Source organism: Pinus tabuliformis, chromosome 3_2 (assembly GCF_031772625.1).
Source record: "Pinus tabuliformis cultivar Carrire ecotype Pingquan chromosome 3_2, CPIR1, whole genome shotgun sequence".
In the NCBI taxonomy this organism is placed as follows: Eukaryota; Viridiplantae; Streptophyta; class Pinopsida; order Pinales; family Pinaceae; genus Pinus; species Pinus tabuliformis.
This window is the reverse complement of record NC_142302.1, coordinates 982,115,069-982,121,068: the sequence shown is the minus strand read 5'-3', so window position 1 is coordinate 982,121,068 and position 6,000 is coordinate 982,115,069. Positions and strand designations below refer to the sequence as shown.

Below are 6,000 nucleotides of genomic sequence, written 5' to 3'. Positions count from 1 at the left end.
TTATGTCCATGCATTTATTCGAGGATCATAACACCAAACAGATTTGAGAGTAGATGCTTTAGCAAACCCTCCCAAAACATAGAGGCATCCATTAATGGCCCCTACGACACAAGCACAAAAAGTTGTTCTATCTAGAGAATCTTTCCGTCCAAACGAGCCCCTCACAAAACATGTTAGCCTGTAACTCGATGCTCCAATTGCATTCCATAAACTCCATCTCGTAGCTTGATTGAATTCCTCCTCATATGTAAAAGTCGGCATAGGTGGCAAACTGTGCCATTTACCTGATAACAGATCCAAAGCATTCCATATGAGCTTTTCCTCTTCGTCTTTCATCAGAATGTATATCCATTCTTCAGAGAAACCGATCTCTTTTCTTAATTCGAATATCTTTGAATCCCTTAATACGTGATTCCACGTTTTACAAACCAACTTCAAGTTGGAATAGCATCCACGAGGTCCCCTGGCAAGAATCCTAATGGAGAGCTCATCAGTAAGAGCAGAAATTATCCTTGGTCTTTCATTCCCATCGACAACTAATAGTCTCTTCCTTTTACTACACTCAACTTGGGTTCTTGTTTGCTCATCTGAACCCTCTTTCCTAGAGTGGCTCCAAAAGTTCCCCATAAAAGCTTGCAAGTCAAGGACATTTGATGCTTTGAATCATATAAGGTCTCAACCAATGATTTAAAATTTGTGTTGGTTCCGTTACACTACCCACTCAATCCGCTGGTTGAAATTCAATCTTTATTTCCTTCAAGTGGGCCAGAACCACTACATTTTCAAAGATGAATCGTGGGATGGTAAATTGAAAATTAAAGAAAATTTTGAAAATTAAATAAAATTCTGCAACCTTGTAGCAAATTCATTCGACTATAGAATAATCTGCCTTAGCGCTATTCAACATTACATCTGTCCTTGAAGATTTTATCACATTTAGATAATTTTGATATTCGAGATCAATTAAATGCTTGCTACAATAAAGTACATTGAAACACTTCTTTAACGGCCAACAATATCATCATTTTATGAGATTAATTTGACAATCCATCCAAAATTTAAGAGCCAGGGAATTTCAAATCCAAAGCTAAGGCTCCATCAAATGAATTTGAAAACCACCTTGTCCAACACAAATGATCCACCAAATGAAATTGGGAACAACACTATATAGAAGGTTTTCAGGGAAAAATCTTTGTCATCATCAACTGAATAAGTAGGTAACAGATTTTAGCCGCAAGGAGCTTTACCAAAAAGAAATTAATTATAAGGATAAACTGTACTTGATGGTTTGAAATATTGACAAAGAATTTCAATGCGATGATACCAGAAAATAAAGCTCAACTCAATTCAAATCACAAAAGCCTCCATCTTGAAAAAAATTAATCCATTAAGTTGAAAGATACAAATCTAACACAAGCAAGCCAAAAACCAAAAATATCAAAAACTATATGGTTTAAGATAACCGGGAAAAATGAAAGCAATTTTAAGCAAAGTTCACAAATACAAATAGTCAACTCGGTTACTATGATAAACTGAATTTTCATTATATTGGCTTTGGTTCTATTCACCCGAAGAACATTGTGCAGGTAAATTGTACTTTGTTGTGACATTTCATTGTTAACTGTGTCTAGACGGTTTATCATAGGTACGAGGCAGACGAGGCCAAGTTCCTGTCCCATAAGGGTCTTGCAAAAAAGGGAATTTAACCAAACAAACAAACAAAAGACGTTGCAAATGGAAGACTATAACATGAAATAGAAATTCAAGAGAATCTTACCATCGCAAAAATCAACGGATCCTTAGGGCTTCAGCTCAAAATCCTCAAAATCATAATTTCCACTACGAAGCCTTCGACAATTTTAAATCATTTTCAACCATAAACCTGCATAAATCAAGATGGCAGCATTCAGAAGCGAACGGACTTGTAGCTAATTTACCCATAGAAATAATGAAAAAATAAAACCCTTCAATTCCACAACCCTAAGTCACAGTTTAACGTAAGATAACGAATCCCTAAGCCTTTAGCCAAAACGTGTTGGAGACGTAATTCAACCGTAAACGAAGCACACCCAAAAAACCTAATCTTTTAAAGCCAGTGAGAAACTTGAAATTTCAATTGCTTATTAAGTAGGCAATTTCTCCCCTGCCCATACCTCCAGAATTCTTCAATTTCAACCCGAATTTTCCCAAAAACAATAGAAACCCCAATGCTTAAACAAGAAACCAGTCCAAAACACAATTCCAGCAGCGGAAATTTAAAGCCCCCATTAATTTTAGCAGTTGATCTTTAAATTTTGTAGGTAAACTCACGGAAATTCAACTCACCTGATGGAATTTGGGTCTGAAACTATTGAAATTCAACGGCCATATTCTCCACCTTCACCTCGATCTGTGACATGTTTCCCTGGATCAAACCCTCTTTGAAGTTAATATTTTTCTATTATGTATGGGACAGATCCTCCCCATTTTGTCGAAACAATGATGGCACAGATTTTAGATTGGGTTTCCAGCAAACAGATTCAATCAAAATTCCTACAGGTGAGGTGTGCCAAGTCGAGGAGGAACGTGAATGAGCTACAGGGGCCGCCTCGAGTTGGTTGGGCGAGCAACCCGCAGTTTCCAAATTCGAATTGGAAATTGCATTAACTCTGTGCGGCGGTGATTATGTTAGGAAATTAATGTGGAGCAGTGGACAGAGGGTGGCAGAGCTAGGGGAGCGTGGCGGAGGGATTGTCGACGACCAGAGCCGGACGTGTTTTTGGGCGGCGATGGAAACCCGGCAATTCCTCTCCCTACGTAGACTACTCCGTTGGTAATTATATGGCACCTTTTTCGCATGTGAGAAAACATGTAAAGGTTTCTATTTGTATGATGATAGACAGAAGGCCCCTCCAGACCCTGAAATCAAGCAATATATCGAGAAGTCAAGGAGAATGGATGGTTTGATTGTTGATGGCAAAGTAATTTTTACTTCTGTTGCAGTACATTATTATTTGGAAATATTTTCTTCATTTCTGTTTTATTTCATACCACTTTTTTAGGACTGAACTAATTGTTATAGTATGTTTTCTCACTTTTGGCAGCCAATTTCCTTGATGGATAAGGATATAGTTGAGATGGTATTCTTTCGAGATGTGAATGAAGCTTGTCGAGTTTTAGGTGAGGAAATCATGGTTCAAGATTCAGACCTTGATATTTTCCTTGTAATCGGCATACCTTACAAGTAAGTTGAAAAGTTCATTTTTCCCCATATCTGTTGCATCCTATATCCTATATTATAGTTCTTTCTTTCTCAAGCAAATGTATTTTTCATTCTAGAATTAAAATCAAATATATATTGTCGCTGCTAGCTTCATTCTGTGATTTTTGTTGTGTGCAATACTCTGTTTTATTCTTTAGTTGGTAATTATATGGCATTTTTTCCGTAGGTGAGAAAACGTGTAAAGGTTTCTATTTGTATGATGATAGAGAGAAGGCCCTCCAAACCCTGAAATCAAGAAATATATTGAGAAGTCGAGGAGCATGGCTGGTTTGATTGTCAATAGAAAATTAATTTTTACTTCTGTTGCAGTATTATTTGGAAATATTTTCTTCATTTCTATTTTAGTTCATACCACTTTTTTAGGACCGAACTAATTGTTATAGTATGTTTTCTCATTCAGACCTTGATATTTCCTCTGTAATGGGCATGGGATTCCCACCCTACAAGTAAGTTGAAAATTTCATTATTTCCCCATACCTGTTACATCCTATATCCTATATTATAGTTCTTTAGGTGTTGAGTTAGAAATAAAAGCCAGAAATATTGTTAAATTTACCATATATCAATAATAATAATATTGAAGATTTACTTTTGAAACTGAGTTTATTCTCAAAATAGAGAAATGATTATATTTTATTAGTTGATAATGAACAAATGATATTAAACTCTATTCATAATTTATTGCATCACCAAGTATTTTATAGGTCATTAGGAGAAGATGTCACATAACATTAAGTAATAACAAAAAAAATATATAAATGCACATGCATATAACTATATGACAAAAAAAAGTAAATAATCAAAGTAAAAAGTAAATGTTGTTATAATTTTATTTTCCACACTATATCACACCGTATATTAACCTTCTCATCTTTCTCTATGTTAAGTGAATAGCTATTAGCTCATAGCTCCCAAAAAGAAGACATATTATATACCTTGAAGAGATGTTGTATACCACATTACAATATTATGGGCTACTAATTGAGCAAGACAAGTAGGAGGACATGTTGTATACCTTGAAAACATGTTGTATGCTACATTACAATATGATGGGCGACTAATTGAACACATTGTATACCTTGAAGACATGTTGTATGCCACATTACAATATGATGGACTACTAATGTCCTGTGTAGAATTCGCTACGATGTAGAAGACGAGATTTGACTATATTTGCCACAGTTTCTTTCGAGAAATTTTCTTGTAGATCTCTAAAGATGGATCCTAAAATGTTTCATATGAAAATGCTTTCACTATCTGCATTGCCTTATTTTGAATATTTCATATGAAAATGCTTTCACGGTTTGCCTTCCCCGTTTTGAAACAGATCTGGTTCTTTCGACCCTCCAATCTGGTCCAACTTGTTCTCTCCATATCAAATTCAAAAGAACATATATGCCTTTTTTATTTTAATTGAAAAAAACATTTAATATAGAGGGATGTGAAAAATAATAAGTTTAAATGGATAAATAATAACCTCTCAAATTTTTTAAATTTGTCCTTTTTAGGTTTCTTTTATATATTGAACATAACCCACGATTATACCAATAATATAAAGAAATATTTCGCAAAGTGGCTTTCATTCATGAGAAAGGAAACTTCTATGAATTCATTCACTTACCCTTCCTGCATTGACAACTCAAGGTACATATCAGATCCAACTATCCAAACAAATCATTTCAGCATGGGATAAGTTGCTTCTAAAAGCGGGTTTTTTACCTGCAAACTACCCTTTTCACCTCCGTTTTAGTCGTTTATTTCTTTAATGGAAATGAAAGGAAATTTCCGCGCATTTGACACTAAAACACTTCCACCTTTACGTGAAGGTCAAAGAGCAAATTTCTTTCGCGTACCGTCAAGTTCAACCGAACACGCAAATAAAATTTCCTTCCCTTTACTTTCAGAACTTACATTGATGATAGGATTAAGCAATAAAAGAGATAATTGACTTGAACTTTGTTCTTACTTTGTCCCATGGTTGGAATTTGACGGGTAGATTGTGCGTCCTGCGACAATTTAGCCTAGCCGTCAAATACCAGTGACACTCTAGCCTACCCCTCATCAAACAACTTTGAAAGATGTAAAACGTTTAGCCGTCCTTCGATCAACCATGCCTATGATAGCACAAATACTTTCCAAGGGGTGGACATGGACCTTTAACGCACTTGAAACAAATGTTGCAAATAACAAATGACTTATTGACCTAAGAAAGCCCCCAAGTAACAAGGGTTCTATTGGAACTTGAAAGAGCATCTTCGAACATTAAGAGGCAACCTATTTTGGAAAGGTTATAAAATTTGTCAATTTCATATAATGTAAGTGATTTGTATTTATCTTCTAGTTTGAATGACAATTTGTTTACTAATTTCTATCTTCAATGATTTTTTTTTATATATCATGATTTTTCTCAAATTTATGCCTTACGGCATTTCCTTTGCAACATTTGGTGCAATTGCTAGTTTTATTTTTATGTTTAAGAAACATAATATGAGGCTATAGAGAACATCTTATTTATTTTATTTTATTATTTTGATTCATATTATTATTATTATTAATTTTTTGATTAGGTTTACATTTATTTTAATGTTATGCTTTTAAATAGGCTACATTAGAGCATAATATCATGGTAAAATTCATGGGTTGTCAAAACCTTGAGTCTAAAAACTGATAATTTGACCTAATCAAAATGTTTACATAACATTACAAGATATCTTCTCTACTCTACTAGAAAATACCCT

At 34.5% G+C, this 6,000-nt stretch overlaps 1 pseudogene; it reads right to left on the bottom strand.

The window, feature by feature from the left end:
• On the bottom strand, positions 1-627 carry LOC149183904 (F-box/kelch-repeat protein At1g22040 pseudogene; annotated as a pseudogene).
• Between the last annotated feature and the right edge of the window lie 5,373 nt (positions 628-6,000).